Source organism: Bombina bombina, chromosome 5 (genome assembly GCF_027579735.1).
Source record: "Bombina bombina isolate aBomBom1 chromosome 5, aBomBom1.pri, whole genome shotgun sequence".
NCBI lineage: Eukaryota > Metazoa > Chordata > Amphibia > Anura > Bombinatoridae > Bombina > Bombina bombina.
This window is the reverse complement of record NC_069503.1, coordinates 438822033-438840615: the sequence shown is the minus strand read 5'-3', so window position 1 is coordinate 438840615 and position 18583 is coordinate 438822033. Positions and strand designations below refer to the sequence as shown.

The following is an 18583-nucleotide window of genomic DNA, read 5'->3' as shown; positions in this document are numbered from 1 at the left end:
AAACGGAACCCCTTGAAGAACTGAAAGAACTAGGAGTCAAAGGTCTGTAAACAGGCTTGATCCTAACCAGAGCCTGAACAAATGCTTGAACATCTGGCACAGCTGCCAGTCTTTTGTGTAGTAAGACAGATAAAGCAGAGATCTGTCCCTTTAGAGAACTTGCAGATAATCCTTTCTCCAAACCTTCTTGAAGAAAGGAGAGAATCTTAGGAATTTTTATCTTATTCCATGGGAATCCTTTGGATTCACACCAACAGATATATTTTTTCCATATTTTATGGTAAATTTTTCTAGTTACAGGTTTTCTGGCCTGAACCAGAGTATCTATCACCGAATCTGAAAACCCACGCTTTGATAGAATCAAGCGTTCAATCTCCAAGCCGTCAGTTGGAGGGAGACCAGATTTGGGTGTTCGAATGGACCTTGAACAAGAAGGTCCTGTCTCAAAGGTAGCTTCCATGGTGGAGCCAATGACATATTCACCAGGTCTGCATACCAAGTCCTGCGTGGCCACGCAGGAGCTATCAAGATCACCGAGGCCCTCTCCTGATTGATCCTGGCTACCAGCCTGGGAATGAGAGGAAACGGTGGGAATATGTAAGCTAGGTTGAAAGTCCAAGGAGCTACTAGTGCATCTACTAGAGTCGCCTTGGGATCCCTGGATCTGGACCCGTAGCAAGGAACCTTGAAGTTCTGACGAGACGCCATCAGATCCATGTCTGGAATGCCCCATAATTGAGTTATTTGGGCAAAGATTTCCGGATGGAGTTCCCACTCCCCCGGATGAAATGTCTGACGACTCAGAAAATCCGCTTCCCAATTTTCCACTCCTGGGATGTGGATCGCAGACAAGTGGCAGGAGTGATCCTCCGCCCATTGAATTATTTTGGTCACTTCTTTCATCGCCAGGGAACTCTTTGTTCCCCCCTTGATGATTGATATAAGCAACAGTCGTCATGTTGTCTGATTGGAACCTTATGAATTTGGCCTTTGCTAGTTGAGGCCAAGCTCTGAGAGCATTGAATATCGCTCTCAGTTCCAGAATGTTTATCGGGAGAAGAGACTCTTCCCGAGACCATAGACCCTGAGCTTTCAGGGATTCCCAGACCGCACCCCAGCCCACTAGACTGGCGTCGGTCGTGACAATGACCCACTCCGGCCTGCGGAAGCTCATTCCCTGGGACAGATGGTCCAGGGTCAGCCACCAACGGAGTGAATCTCTGGTCTTTTGATCTACTTGAATCATTGGAGACAAGTCTGTATAATTCCCATTCCACTGTTTGAGCATGCACAGTTGTAATGGTCTTAGATGAATTCGTGCAAAAGGAACTATGTCCATTGTTGCAACCATCAATCCTATTACTTCCATGCACTGCGCTATGGAAGGACGAGGAACAGAATGAAGCACTTGACAAGAGCTTAGAAGTTTTGATTTTCTGACCTCTGTCAGAAAAATCCTCATTTCTAAGGAATCTATTATTGTTCCCAAGAAGGGAACTCTTGTTGACGGGGACAGAGAACTCTTTTCTTTGTTCACCTTCCATCCGTGAGAAGTGAGAAAGGCTAGAACGATGTCCGTATGAGCCTTTGCCTTTGACAGGGACGACGCTTGTATTAGAATGTCGTCCAAGTAAGGTACTACTGCAATGCCCCTTGGTCTTAGAACCGCTAGAAGGGACCCTAGCACCTTTGTGAAAATCCTTGGAGCAGTGGCTAATCCGAATGGAAGAGCCACAAACTGGTAATGTTTGTCCAGAAAAGCGAACCTTAGGAACTGATGATGTTCCTTGTGGATAGGGATATGTAGGTACGCATCCTTTAGATCCACGGTAGTCATAAATTGACTTTCCTGGATGGTGGGTAGAATCGTTCGAATAGTTTCCATTTTGAACGATGGTACCCTGAGAAATTTGTTTAGGATCTTCAAATCCAAAATTGGTCTGAACGTTCCCTCTTTTTTGGGAACTACGAACAGATTGGAATAAAATCCCATTCCTTGTTCCTTTATTGGAACTGGGTGTATCACTCCCATCTTTAACAGGTCTTCTACACAATGCAAGAATGCCTGTCTCTTTATTTGGTTTGAGGATAAGTGAGACTTGTGGAACCTTCCCCTTGGGGGTAGTTCCTTGAATTCCAGGAGATAACCTTGAGAAACTATTTCTAGCGTCCAAGGATCCTGAACATCTCTTGCCCAAGCCTGAGCAAAGAGAGAGAGTCTGCCCCCCACCAGATCCGGTCCCGGATCGGGGGCTACTCCTTCATGCTGTCTTGTTAGCAGTGGCAGGCTTCTTGGCCTGCTTACCCTTGTTCCAGCCTTGCATTGGTTTCCAGGCTGGTTTGGGTTGTGAGGCATTACCCTCTTGCTTAGAGGATGCAGAATTAGAGGCTGGTCCATTTCTGCGAAAGGGACGAAAATTAGGCTTATTTTTAGCCTTAAAAGACCTATCCTGTGGAAGGGCGTGGCCCTTTCCCCCAGTGATGTCTGAAATAATCTCTTTCAAATCAGGTCCAAATAAAGTTTTACCTTTGAAAGGAATGTTAAGTAATTTTGTCTTGGATGACACATCCGCTGACCAAGACTTTAGCCAAAGCGCTCTGCGCGCCACAATAGCAAACCCTGAATTTTTCGCCGCTAATTTTGCTAATTGCAAAGCGGCATCTAAAATAAAAGAGTTAGCCAATTTAAGTGCGTGAACTCTGTCCATAACCTCCTCATATGGAGTTTCTCTACTGAGCGACTTTTCTAGTTCCTCGAACCAGAACCACGCTTACGTAGTGACAGGAACAATGCATGAAATTGTTTGTAGAAGGTAGCCTTGCTGTACAAAAATCTTTTTAAGCAAACCTTCCAATTTTTTATCCATAGGATCTTTGAAAGCACAACTATCTTCGATAGGAATAGTAGTGCGTTTGTTTAGAGTAGAAACTGCCCCCTCGACCTTGGGGACTGTCTGCCATAAGTCCTTTCTGGGGTCGACCATAGGAAATAATTTCTTAAATATAGGGGGGAGGAACAAAAGGTATGCCGGGCTTTTCCCACTCTTTATTTACTATGTCCGCCACCCGCTTGGGTATAGGAAAAGCGTCGGGGGGCACCGGAACCTCTAGGAACCTGTCCATCTTGCATAATTTCTCTGGAATGACCAAATTGTCACAATCATCCAGAGTAGATAACACCTCCTTAAGCAGTGCGCGGAGATGTTCTAATTTAAATTTAAATGTCACAACATCAGGTTCAGCTTGATGAGAAATTTTTCCTGACTCTGAAATTTCTCCCTCAGACAAAACCTCCCTCATGGCCCCTTCAGATTGGTGTGAGGGTATGACAGAACAATTATCATCAGCGTCCTCTTGCTCTTCAGTGTTTAAAACAGAGCAATCGCGCTTTCACTGATAAGTAGGCATTTTGGATAAAAGATTTGCTATGGAGTTATCCATTACAGCCGTTAATTGTTGCATGGTAATAAGTATTGGCGCACTAGATGTACTAGGGGCCTCCTGCATGGGCAAAACTGGTGTAGACACAGTAGGAGATGATGTAGTATCATGTTTACTCCCCTCATTTGAGGAATCATCTTGGGCAATATCATTATTTGTGGCAGTACTGTCCTTACTTTGTGTGGACGCTATGGCACAATTATCACATAAATTTAAATGGGGAGACATATTGGCTTTCATACATATAGAACATAGCTTATCTGAAGGTACAGACATGTTAAACAGGTTTAAACTTGTCAACAATGCACAAAAAACGTTTTAAAATAAAACCGTTACTGTCACTTTAAATTTCAAACAGAAAACACTTTATTACTGAATATGTGAAAAAGTATGAAGGAATTGTTCAAAAATTACCAAATTTTCACCACAGTGTCTTAAAGCCTTAAAAGTATTGCACACCAAATTTCATAGCTTTAACCCTTAAAATAACGGAACCGGAGCCGTTTTTCAATTTAACCCCTATACAGTCCCAGATACAGTCTTTGCTAAGACCCAACCAAGCCCTGAGGGGAATACGATACCAAATGACGCCTTCTAAAAGCTTTTTCAGAGATTCTTAGATCCTCACACATGCATCTGCATGCCCTGCTCTCATTAATGGCGCGAAAATGAGGCTCAGTCTATGACTAGAAAGGCCCCCTGACTGAAAAAGGTGTCCAATACAGTGCCTGCCGTTTTATAAACGTTCCCCAAGATTATAAATGTCAATTGTTAGCCTAAATTTGAATAATATGCACAAATAAAGCAATCGATTTAGCCCATAAAAATGTCTACCAGTTTTTTAGCCCATAATAAGCCCTTTATTCTGTTTGTTTTTGACTAAGAAAATGGCTTACCGGTCCCCATGAGGGGAAATGACAGCCTTCCAGCATTACACAGTCTTGTTAGAAATATGGCTAGTCATACCTTAAGCAGAAAAGTCTGCTAACTGTTTCCCCCAACTGAAGTTACTTCATCTCAACAGTCCTATGTGGAAACAGCAACCGATTTTAGTTACTGTCTGCTAAAATCATCTTCCTCTTACAAACAGAAATCTTCATCCTTTTCTGTTTCAGAGTAAATAGTACATACCAGCACTATTTTAAAATAACAAACACTTGATAGAAGAATAAAAACTACATTTAAACACCAAAAAAACTCTTAACCATCTCCGTGGAGATGTTGCCTGTGCAACGGCAAAGAGAATGACTGGGGTGGGCGGAGCCTAGGAGGGATCATGTGACCAGCTTTGCTTGGACTCTTTGCCATTTCCTGTTGGGGAAGAGAATATCCCACAAGTAAGGAAGACGCCGTGGACCGGACACACCAATGTTGGAGAAATAAAACCTAACCTAAGTTACAATAACACCTAACACTACACTATAATTAAATAAATTAACTAAATTAACAACAATTAAATTAATTAAATTAAATTAGCTAAAGTACAAAAAAAACATTTATTTCAATAAAAGATAAATATTTTATATTTAATATCTATATATATAAGTGAAATACATTACTCGCAACTTGTAAAATAAGGGATAATCTGTTTTTACCCTCCATTTTTAAAACCAGATTTGTACAATTCTTAGCAAGGGTCACAATGTGGATAGCACTTTATGACACTTTAATCCAGTCTATTCCAATTGGTAAAACATCCACATTTAAACAAAATATTCATTAGAGGCCATGGGGTAGATTTATTATGCTGCAGATGCAGCAGTTAAGAAGTGGTGGACAGCAATCATCCCAATCGGATATGATCGGGATGATTGACACCCCCTGCTAGCAGCCGATTGGCCCGCGAATGTGCAGGGGGCGGCATTGCACAACCATTTCACCAGAAATGCTTGTACAATGTTAAATGCCGACAGCGTATTCTGTCGGCATTTAGCGATGCCCGCCCGACACTTGATAAATCTACCCCCATGTCTATAACCAGCTTATTGCAGATAAATTATGGGATAACATTTTTATCCTGGAATAACAAAATTTATGCTTACCTGCTAAATTTATTTCTCTTGTGGTGTATCCAGTCCACGGATTCATCCATTACTTGTGGTATATTCTCCTTCCCAACAGGAAGCTGCAAGAGGATCAACCACAGCAGAGCTGTCTATATAGCTCCTCCCCTAACTGCCACCTCCCAGTCATTCGACAGAAGACAAGCAAGAAAAAGGAGAAACTATAGGGTGTAGTGGTGACTGTAGTTTTAAAAAATAAATAACACCTGCCTTAAAATGACAGGGCGGGCCGTGGACTGGATACACCACAAGAGAAATAAATTTATCAGGTAAGCATAAATTTTGTTTTCTCTTGTAAGGTGTATCCAGTCCACGGATTCATCCATTACTTGTGGGATACCAATACCAAAGCTATAGGACACGGATGAAGGGAGGGACAAGGCAGGCGCTTAAACGGAGGGCACCACTGCCTGTAAGACCTTTCTCCCAAAAACAGCCTCCGAAGAAGCAAAAGTATCAAATTTGTAGAATTTAGAAAAGGTATGAAGCGAAGACCAAGTTGCTGCCTTACAATTCTGTTCAACAGAAGCCTCATTTTTAAAAGCCCATGTGGAAGCTACTGCTCTAGTGGAATGAGCTGTAATTCTCTCAGGAGGCTGCTGGCCAGCAGTCTTGTAAGCAAAGCGAATTAAGCTTTTTAACCAAAAAGAAAAAGAAGTTGCCGAAGCCTTTTGGCCTCTCCTCTGTCCAGAGTAAACCACAAACAAAGCAGATGTTTGACTAAAATCTTTAGTGGCTTGTAAATAGAATTTTAAAGCACGGACCACATCAAGATTGTGTAATAGACATTCCTTCTTTGAAGAAGGATTAGGACATAGTGAAGGAACAACAATCTCCTGATTGATTTTCTTATTAGATACCACCTTAGGAAGAAACCCAGGTTTGGTACGCAACACTACCTTATCAGCATGGAAAATAAGATAAGGAGAATCACATTGTAAAGCCGATAACTCCGAAACTCATCGAGCTGAGGAGATAGCTACCAAAAACAGAACTTTCCAAGACAACAGCTTGATATCTATGGAATGCAAAGGTTCAAACAGAACCCCTTGAAGAACTTTAAGAACTAAATTTAGACTCCATGGTGGAGCAACAGGTTTAAACACAGGCTTGATTCAAACTAAAGCCTGACAAAACGCCTGAATGTCTGGAGTATTAACCAGACGCTTGTGCAAAAGAATAGACAGAGCAGAAATCTGTCCCTTTAAGGAACTAGCCGACAATCCCTTCTCCAATCCTTCTTGGTGAAAAGATAATATTCTAGTAATCCTGACCTTACTCCATGAGTAACCCTTGGATTCACACCATTGAAGATATTTACACCATATCTTATGATAGATTTTCCTGGTAACTAGCTTTCGAGCCTGAATTAAGGTATCAATGACCGATTCAGAGAAACCACACTTTGATAAAATCAAACGTTCAATCTCCAAGCAGTCAGACACAGAGAAATTAGGTTTGGATGGTTGAAAGGACCTGGAAGTAGAAGGTCCTGCCTCAGCGGCAGGGTCCATGGTGGACAGGATGACATGTCCACCAGGTCTGCATACCAAGTCCTGCGTGGCCATGCAGGTGCTATCAAAATCACCGAAGCTCTCCCCTGCCTGATCTTGGCAATCAGACGAGGGAGCAGAGGAACTGTGGAAACACATAAGCCAGGTTGAAGGACCAAGGCGCTGCTAGAGCATCTATCAGCGTTGCCTTGGGGTCCCTGGACCTGGTCCCGTAACAAGGAAGCTTGGCGTTCTGGCGAGACACCATGAGATCCAGTTCTGGTTTGCCCCAAAGTTGAATCAACTGAGAATATACCTCTGGATGGAGTTCCCATTCTCCCAGATGAAAAGTCTGCCGACTTAGAAAATCCACCACCCAGTTCTCAACACCTGGGATATGGATAGCTGATAGATGGCAGGAGTGAACCTCTGTCCATAGAATTATCTTTGAAACCTCCAACATTGCTAGGGAACTCCTTGTTCCCCCCTAATGGTTGAAGTAGGCTACAGTCGTGATATTGTCCGACTGAAATCTGATGAACCTGACCCCAGGTAACTGAGGCCACGCCTGAAGAGCATTGAAAATCGCTCTTAGTTCCAGAATGTTTATCGGAAGGAGTGCCTCCTCCTGAGTCCACGAGCCCTGAGCCTTCAGGGAGTTCCAGACTGCACCCCAGCCCAGAAGGCTGGCATCTGTCGTTACTATAGTCCAATCTGGCCTGCGGAAGCTCATCCCTTTGGACAGATGGACCTGACATAGCCACCGGGGAAGAAAATCCCTGGTTTCTTGATCCAGATTTAGTAGAGGGGACAAATCTGTGTAATCCCCATTCCACTGACTGAGCATGCAAAGTTGCAGCGGCCTGAGATGTAGGTGGGCAAACGGTACTATGTCCATTGCCGCTACCATTAAACTGATTACTTCCATACACTGAGCCACTGAAGGACGAGAAGTGGAATAAAGAACACGGCAAGAGTCTAGAAGTTTTGACAATCTGGCCTTCGTTAGGTAAATCTTCATTTCTACCGAATCTATCAGAGTCCCTAGGAATGAAACTCTTGTTAGAGGTGATAGAGAACTCTTTTCTTCGTTCACCTTCCACCCATGGGACCTCAGAAATGCCAGAACAATGTCCGTATGGGACCTTGCGATTTGAAAAGTCGCCGCCTGTATTAGAATGCCGTCTAAGTAAGGGGCTACTGCTATACCCTGCGGCCTTAGGACCACTAGGGGGGACCCTAGAACCTTTGTAAAGATTCTTGGTGCCGTGGCCAACCCGAAGGGAAGAGCCACAAACTGGTAGTGCCTGTCTAGAAAGGCAAACCTGAGAAAACAATGATGATCTTTGTGTATCGGGATGTGAAGATAAGCATCCTTTAAGTCTACGGTAGTCATATATTGACCCTCCTGGATCATAGGAAGGATGGTTCGAATAGTCTCCATCTTGAAGGATGGGACTCTGAGAAATTTGTTTAAGATCTTGAGATCTAAGATTGGTCTGAATGTTCCCTCTTTCTTGGGAACCACAAAGAAATCTGAATAAAAGCCCTGCCCCTGTTCCTCCTTTGGAACTGGGTGGATCACCCCCATAACTAGGAGGTCTCAAACACAATGAAAGAATGCCTCTCTCTTTATCTGGTTTACAGATAAATGTGAGAGATGAAATCTCCCTTTTGGGGGAGAGGTTTTGAATTCCAGAAGATAACCCTTGGACACAATTTCCAATGCCCAGGGATCCTGGATATCTCTTGCCCAAGCCTGGGCGAAGAGAGAGAGTCTGCCCCCTACTAGATCCGTTTCCGGATCGGGGGCTGCTCCTTCATGCTGTCTTAGAGGCAGCAGCAGGCTTTTTGGCCTGTTTCCCCTTGTTCCAAGCCTGGTTAGGTCTCCAGACCGGCTTAGACTGGGCAAAAGTTCCCTCTTGCTTTGTGTTAGAGGAAGTTGAAGCTGCGCCACTCTTGAAGTTTTGAAAGGGCCGAAAACTAGACTGTCCTTAATTTGTTGGACCTGTCTTGAGGAAGGGCGTGACCTTTTCCTCCAGTGATGTCAGAAATTATCTCCTTCAGTCCAGGCCCGAATAGGGTCTGTCCTTTGAAGGGAATGTTGAGAAGTTTAGACTTTGAAGTCACGTCAGCTGACCAGGATTTAAGCCATAGCGCCCTACGCGCCTGAATAGCAAAACCTGAATTTTTAGCCGTTAGTTTGGTTAAATGAACAACGGCGTCAGAAATAAATGAATTGGCTAGCTTAAGGGCCCTAAGCTTGTCAATAATATCTTCCAACGGGGTTTCAACCTGTCGAGCCTCCTCAAGAGACTCAAACCAGAAAGCCGCAGCAGCAGTGACTGGGGCAATGCATGCAAGAGGCTGGAGAATAAAACCTTGTTGAATAAAAATTTTCTTAAGGTAACCCTCTAATTTTTTATCCATTGGATCTAGAAAAGCACAACTGTCCTCGACAGGGATAGTGGTACGCTTAGCTAGAGTAGAAACTGCTCCCTCCACCTTAGGGACCGTCTGCCACAAGTCCTGTGTAGCGGCGTCTATAGGAAACATCTTTTTAAAAACAGGAGGGGGAGAGAACAGTACACCTGGTCTATCCCATTCCTTAGTAATAATTTCAGAAAACCTCTTAGGGATTGGAAAAACATCAGTGTAAGTAGGTACTGCATAGTATTTATCCAATCTACATAATTTCTCTGGGACCACAATAGCATCACAGTCGTCCAGAGTTGCTAAGACCTCCCTGAGCAATATGCGGAGGTGCTCAAGCTTAAATTTAAATGTAGACATATCAGAATCAGGTTGAAGTATCTTCCCTGAATCAGAAAAATCACCCACAGATTGAAGCTCCCCTGCTTCATTACATTGTGAGGGTATATCAGACATAGCCACTAAAGCGACAGAGAGCTCTGTATTTATTCTAGTCCCAGAGCTGTCTCGCTTTCCTTGCAATCCTGGCAGTTTAGATAATACCTCTGTAAGGGTATGATTTATAACTGCCGCCATGTCTTGCAAGGTATACGCAATGGGCGCGCTAGATGTACTTGGCGTCCCCTGAGCGGGATTTATAGGTTCTGACACATGGGGAGAGTTAGACGGCATAACTTCCTCCTTGTCAATTTCTTCTGGTGATAAATTTTTTAAAGCCAGAATATGGTCTTTGTAATCTATAGTAAAATAAGTGCATTTGGTACACATTCTAAGAGGGGGTTCCACAATGGCTTCTAAACATAATGAACAATGAGTTTCCTCTATGTCAGACATGTTTAAACAGACTAGAAATGAGACCAGCAAGCTTGGAAAACACTTTAATAACTGTGAACAAGCAAAAAATAAAAACGGCACTGTGCCTTTAAGAGAAAAAAACAATCACAGAAACTGCAAAACAGTGAAAAAAGCAGTAAATCTTACGAAATTTTTACAGTGTGTATAATAGACTGAAATAGCATTGCACCCACTTGCAAATGGATGATTAACCCCTTAGTTTCAAAACCGGATCAAAAAAACGATATAAACATTTTTAAACAGTCACAAACAACTGCCACAGCTCTACTGTGGCTCCTACCTGCCCATACAACGACTTTGGAAGGCACAAAAACCCTTTAGAGAGGTCCTATATGTTCAGGGGACTCCTTCAGGGAAGCTGGATGTCTCAAGCTGCAAAAACTACTGCGCAATTTAGGCGCGAAAATAGGCCCCTCCCAACCTGTAATCACAGTGAGAGGGCCTTAAAAAACTATCCCTAGGCAAAATCTAGTCAGCCATGTGGAAAAACTGGGCCCCAGAATAAAGTTTTATCACCATATGTAATAAACATTTATACACATCAAGCAAACGTTATATCTATTCAGTAATGAGAGTAAATAACATAAATATTACCCTTTACAGCAAGCATGATACCAGTCGTTATTAAATCACTGTAATCAGGCTTACCTTAAATAAATCAGGCACTGTCAGCATTTTCTAGCTTATCATCTCTCTAGAAAAATTTAAAACTGCACATACCTCAGAGCAGGTAACCCTGCACGCTATTCCCCCAGCTGAAGTTACCCATCTCTTAAGTTATGTGTGAGAACAGCAGTGGATCTTAGTTACAAACCGCTAAGATCATCAAAAACTTCAGGCAGACTCTTCTTCAACTTTCTGCCTGAAGCTAAAATAGTACAACTCCGGTACCATTTGAAAATAATAAACTTTTGATTGAAGATAAACTACATTAATGCACCACATCTCTCTAGCTACTTCCCTTGTCGAGAGCTGCAAGAGAATGACTGGGAGGTGGCAGTTAGGGGAGGAGCTATATAGACAGCTCTGCTGTGGGTGATCCTCTTGCAGCTTCCTGTTGGGAAGGAGAATATCCCACAAGTAATGGATGAATCCGTGGACTGGATACACCTTACAAGAGAAATACCCTTTAGTGAAATCTGCTTCGTGTTTGCATCAGCCTCTGTCAAAATATTAGGTATCTGGCTCGAGGGAGGAACAATGGTTTGTTGTCTGAGATTTATAGACATCACTAATCTATCAGTACTGACAATCTGTGGCAGCTCAGTAGGTAATGCATTTTTACTCACAAGAAGGCAGCGTTTCTAAGTGACCCACATCTTGCGAGATTATCACATTTTTGGGAATCTACCCCAGTGCTCCTCCACTAACATTTCTCTCTTATAAAAGTCCAGGTTTATGTAAAAGTCCCTTAAACTTCACCCTTGATACAGCTACCCCCAGAACACCAGTTGCTCTCCCCTGGTCCATAATGATCCTGTCTACACCTGGGACTCCATCTACAGGTCTCTCTAACACAGTCTAAAGGCCTGATGATCAAAACCTCACCGGAGAGAAATCACACAAAATCTTAGTTTGTTTTTTGAGCATTACATTGTAACACAGGTGTCTGTCTTTCACACCCAGAACTTTGCTTAGCAAGATAAAGAGCTGTCAAGCTAATATTTGACTTTCTATAATTCTTTGATGGGTCTTACACTACTGAGAAGACACTTAGATAATCTCTCCATACCAGCGAGCTTAAGTTCATCAGGCCCTAAGTCTCTGGGTTTGGAAACAGATTCAGGAAAGCTTTCTAGATACTTGAAGAGAAGCTCCAAGTATAATATAATGACCATGTGTATGCAATAACCACAAATTTCAATTAAGTATTTATTCCAAATCATACCATCATAAAAGAGCATAAAACAACAGAACCTTATGGTTAATGTATTATTTAAATAAATGCAGACCTCCCAAACATCAAAGATCCATTGGGATTGTCATGAGTTGGAAGGTCTGGCCTGCTTCCTGCCCTCAGCTTCTTATCGTGGCTTTAAGGGACTGCCACAAACTCCTCTCAGGACACACCTAACCACCCCATGATCTGTCCAACCATGACCCACCTCTGCACTATTGACACCCCCTCCCCTCCCAATATAGCCCCACCCACAAAGCACTTTTGACCCAAAGCCCACAAATTCCTAAATATCTCCATCCCGGAAAGTGTCCGTGAAAAGTTGGAATGTATACAAATAGTTTAGACAGATGTTATTCATATCGTGACTGCAGCTAAGAGTCACACCATTTTAACTTTTCTGAAGAAAAAAAAAAAAACTCACAGAAAACTTCACATTTTGGCTTATCTCAAGTATTAATTTAATATATAATTGGAAAATAGAAAATTATATTCTACATTATATTAAAAGAATATTTTTTTAAAAAAAATGGCTCAGCTGCACAGAAACAAATCCATAATTCTGCTTTTAATGGTGAAAACATGCAATGCTGGCTGCTTCTTTTATTCATTGTTATATCTCATTTCTCATCCGTTGTTAAATAATGAAAGGGAGTGCTTTTTAAATAATGCAGTAAATACGCCATTTAATTCAGCTGTAATAGTTCTACTGAGCATAGCATTATGTTTATGTTTTATAAACAGCTGACTGGCTCCGTGCCAAATTGGCCACTGTTATGTATAAAACCTCTTTTGGTTGATTAAGAAATTCTTCTCTTGAAATGAGAAAGGGAAAATAAACATAGATCACAAAACAAGTTTTTTTGTTTTTTGTTTGGAGTGTTAATTTTCAGTTTTTTATGCATATGTTTGTCTTTGTCTTATACTATATGATCTATAAAGATCTATTATATATATATATATATATATATGTATTATTATAGTATATGGTTTTATTCATGAAAAGAAAGAGTAAGTACTAAACATTTCTAGCCTATGGGGTAGATTTATCTGCATACATTGTCGGCATTTATCATTGCACAAGCATTTCTAGTGAAATGCTTGTGCAATGCCACCCCCTGCACATTTGTGGCCAATCGGCCGCTAGCAGGGGGTGTCAATCAACCCGATCGTATCCGATCAGGCTGATTGCTGTCCACCACCTCAGAGGTGGCAGACGAGTTAAGGAGCAGCGGTCTTATGACCGCTGCTTCTTAACTTACATTTCCGGCGAGCCGGAAAGTACAGGGGTAGATAGCAGCATCCGCTGCTTGGTAAATCTACCCCTATATATGAAAATGTTAAAATATTTTTGTTGCAGAAAATAAGTTACCTTTAAGCTGTTTATTTTGATGTTGAAGTTGACAGGAATTGCATATCTGTGTACAGCTAGGCCTTAAGGCCTAATGTACAGTGACCTAAAAAACAAACCATTTGTGTAGAAGCAGTCATTTTGAAAAAAAAAGAGCTGTAATAAGTTTTAAAATCTCTTTTTTTTACTTTAATGGGACATATAAATTGCTGGGTACAACTACAATACAATGGTTATTACTGACCAAACTATTGTTTTTCCTCCTTTCCCTTTAGCTCTATTCAAAGTCATTCTCTTATTTTATCCCTTTACAAGTATTAGTTGGTTAAGCTCTGCATCTTCACACTGGGCGCCGCCATCTTGGAACTTATATTTGTTATATAACTATTAAACTGTGCAAAAAAAATGCAAAAATGTAACATTTCTGCTCTCTATTATGTGAGTTAAACTGAAGTGCGAGGCAGATAGAGCCAGTAACATCACAAATCTGTGAAAGTGCAACACTTCTATCACAGAATGCAACAATACATGAGCTGCAAGATGGCAGAGCCCAGAGTAAAATGCAGAGCTTTACCAGCTTTGATTCTGTAATGAGTTAATGGCTTTAAAGAGAACTGCAGGTGCAGGAAAGAAAAAAAACCAATAGCACAGTGAGTAGTAACCATAGTACTATAGTTGTACCCAGCATTTTAATGTCCCTTTAATATCTATTTTATATGCCTTTTAACAAACTGTCACCAGACAATGATTTCACAAATACACTGCCTTTATAATCATATCTAAAAAAACAAATGATGTATGCTCTGCTAAAATGTGTCACTTTAAGGAACTGTGCTTCTCTATTTGGGGCAAGGAATTGTATTTCTGAGTGTGCATGATACCACAGTGCTGTCTAGAACAGACCTGCACATTAGTAAAACTTCAATTTATTAGGGCAGCACCTTGCAGCAGCAAAACAGTAATAGTTTGGGCCATGGCCAGCTTGTCAATTAGGAAAACCTGCCTGGGTTACAAAGCACCTAGGGCGTCTTCCAAGCAGCTTAACTACAGCCAATGCAGAGAGGCCCATAAGCTATGGACCACTCATACTCATTGAGCACAAAGGGGACAGTAGAAACCTCAGATGAACCCTCTGTAGGTTGAGTGAGCATCAACAGCAGCTGTCTCTCCCAACCCTCTTTCTCTCCCTCAGCTACTTCCTACAGTGATACTGAGGCTGGCTGAAAGCACCACTAGACATACATGTCAGTGCTCCCTGAACACAGACAGTGTTCTTGGCAGTAGCAAGAGGAAACCAGCCTGTGTGTGTGAGTGGCCACAATGTGTTTACACCTAATGCTTGGCTGGACAGGGGTGCAAATGTTATGTCTCCCGTAGGGCACATGAAACCATTGGGTCAGTGTTCTGTCGGATTTTGCACCTTCATCGAAATTTGCTACCTTCAACTGCCCCTGCGCACATGGCCATGTACGCCACATTTACAATAAAAGCGAGGATCATAAGGCTGTCCGTTGAAATGTGCTAGCTAATAATGTGCTCATACTCAGAATTACGTAATCTTACTCCACATATGAGAATTGTGGAATGAAATTACGTAATTAAAAGCAAGTGAACAATGTTAGGTAGCGAATTTCAATGGACAGCCTAATGATCCTTGCTTTCATTGTATATGTGGCATACATGGCCATGCATGCATGCGCAGTTGAAGGTAGCCAATCTCAACGGTATAACCCAACGTTTTTGACTGCTCATGTGGTCATCACATAATATGAACATTGTACTGTTTTTAAAAAAAAAAAAAATATTTACAGCAGGGTCCCAATGCTTGGTTCAATCGCCTACTACCTATACTAGAGGTCACATGGACATTACAAAATATTCACATGAAAATTTATATTTGCATTGTACTGTTTTATTTTTTATTTTATTTCCCAATGCTTGACAATATTTTTTTTTTATGTCCATGTGACCTCTAATATATGCAGTAGGCATTTGGGGCAAGCATTGGGATCCTGCTGTGAATAAAATAAAAAAAAAACCCAGTACAATGTGAATATTATGTGATGACTGCACACATGAGCAGTCAAAAGTGTTGGGTTAGCCCGTCGAAATTCGCTACCTTCAACTGCACATGCACGTATGTCCGTGGACCCCACTTTAACAGTAAAAGCGAGGATCATTAGGCTGTTCGTCAACATTTGCTCCCTAACACATTTAATTATGTAATCGCATTCCACACATTTTTTTCAAACATATGTGGGAATGTAAAGAAAGAACAACACGGAAGGGGCGCCAATGGTGCAGATCAATGGGGGTTTCTGAAGATGTACCAGTGTACAATGATAACAGGGTACTCACAATAGATGAGGGCATTCAATTATGCCAGTAGTAGTCTCCAGTCAGTGCTCTGATTGGACATGCGCACCCAGAATGACAGTATAGAAATAGGTAAGAACAAAAATAGGAATTTAAGCGCGAATTCCCGATTTGAGTGACAGGTATATAGACAAATTAACGGGTCTATCTTGCAAGTCACCTGACCATAGAGTGATTGACAACCTAGCCATCCTATGATATTTTAGAAATTACGAATAGCATAGATTGCAAATTTTCGATCACAAAATGTTAGGTATTTGGACAATATAAATATATATAAGAATACAAATTTAAAAACATTCAGCTTATTCACTTGTTTGAAAGACTACTTGAATATACATATAGAATTTATGCAGTATGTTGTAATAAGGGCGGCGTCATTGTTAAATGATGGCTCTTGATTGGTTACAATTTGAATGATTGGTGGGGGTGGGATGTGGGTGTATTCATAGTAGCATAGCCCTATATAAGGAGGTTAAGAATTGTGTAATAACATGCCTGAGGAAACAGTATATCTGAGAAACGCGTCGCATGTAATCCTTATGTTTAAGATATATGTTTTAACACTGAGATGAGTGGTATTGTTATATATATATATATATATTTTTTATACTTTTTAAATAAATTTACTTTTTATCAAATCCACTCTAAGTGTTACAACTACTACTTCTTGCTGCTATGCTACTATAGAGTACCAATACTCTAATACCCACCCATCTGCTACCACACCTTGGAACAGCTAGCTGGACTGCTGTGAAATCCAGCCTGTATCTATGGGCAAGATTGATTGCCTTCACTAAATGTGAGTATCCTGTGCATATTGGGGTGTTATTGTGCCTTATACCACCATTGATCTGCACCATTGGCGCCTCTGTACTTTGTTTCACTTCTTTAATATGTGGGAATGTGATTACGTAATTCTGAGCATGCGCTCATGAAGGTAGAAAATTTCAACGAGGGAGCAAAATCCGACAGCACACTGGCCCTGGCTGGGGTAACAGCTAAATGATACTGTAGGTATTATTATTTTCATTTAAATAGCATATCTGAAAATATCAAACTAAACTTTGTACATCTGTCAATATCTGATCTTTACACAGTGAGCCAGTTTGTATAAAATAATTGTATTTTTTGCAGTCACAACTTTGGTGGTACACAGATCAAGATAAATCTAAACAACTCTTTGTAATATATAAAATCCATAAAATGATCTTAGTTGTACAAGTTGATTTATATTTTATTAATTAGTCAATTTATTTAGTTCACTCATTTAGATGGAGTCCCAGCAATATAATCTTAAATAACCCTATATAACCCTAAATAAACAACCAGACTAAGTGAGTTTGATAATGAGGGGCATTCCAGGTCATCCCTTGCTATCTCTGCCCATATGTTAAAGGAATAAATGAGGTAAGAAGGGGTCTTAATCTGGAAATGTTCAGCCAAGTAGAAATGCTGAATACTTGTGCAGCAATTAAATGTTTAAAAAACCCAAGATAATTACTGTGAATAAATAGTACATGATTGTACCTTTTAAACTCCTTGTTATAATAAATATGAAATTAAATATATATATATTTTCAAAGCCAACAGAATTGTAGAGAAGAATAAAACAACCAAACCTCATGTATTTGTGAATCTTTAAATACTATAAACAATTCATCTGAATTCTGATCTGTTGATTTTTTAATGCACTTAATTGGAAATTTCTGCTCTGCAATAAATACTAATTATCTAACAATTTGTCAAGGAAATAGCCATTAAAAATATTGGGCCATATTACAAGTGGAGCGCTTGAGCATTATAGAAGTTATCTTTTTGTGTTCAGTGGGTTGTGCTTGTACTATGAATTGAAATTAAACTGTTTTCACTCACGCGCCAACCCGACGAGCGCAAAAAGCCGAACTTACAAGTCAATGGAGCAAAAAAAGTGGAAAAAACTACCCCACTCTTGTGCAAATCCGATCACATATTCTCATAAGCGCTAACCCGACATGAAAATATGAATATTTCACATTCCAATTTTCGTCACATACAAGAATAAGTAAATACACACTATAACACTTTATTAAATATGAATATTGCGTGAAAATGATTTTCCATGTTTTCATCTACTCCAATGCACTTATATACAACTATGTGTATATATATATATATATATATATATATATATATATATATATATATATGTATATGTATATATATGTATACATATGTATTTATGTGTTTATATGTGTATATATGTCTGTAAATACATATATACACATATACATAAATACATATGTATATATGTATATATAGATATATATATAAACACAGTATATATACACGCTGTATATATATATATATATATATATATATATATATATACATACACGCATACATACATATCTATCTTAAGACATATGTATGTATGTATATCAATGTTAAAGGCCTCTGCCTGCATTTTTTTTCTAACACCTCAGACCTCATATTTTTGAGCCCTTATAACTTTTTTGTGCAATATTTTATGTGAATACATTTTATCAGATAGTTTTATTAGGAGTGTAACTATACTTTGTATATGTATTTTTGATATGTTTTGTGTAACTTTTTTGGTTTGAAAAACAGTTAACCAGAGCTCTGAGGATGCGGTAATCATTCTAGCGTAACTCACGATTGTGTGCAAGCGTTC

At 40.3% G+C, this 18583-nt stretch overlaps 1 protein-coding gene across 1 annotated transcript in view; it reads right to left on the bottom strand.

The window, feature by feature from the left end:
• Positions 1-18583, bottom strand: part of CPNE4 (copine 4) — a 943422-nt gene that overhangs the window by 21132 nt on the left and 903707 nt on the right. The gene's annotated exons all lie outside the window — the stretch shown is intronic.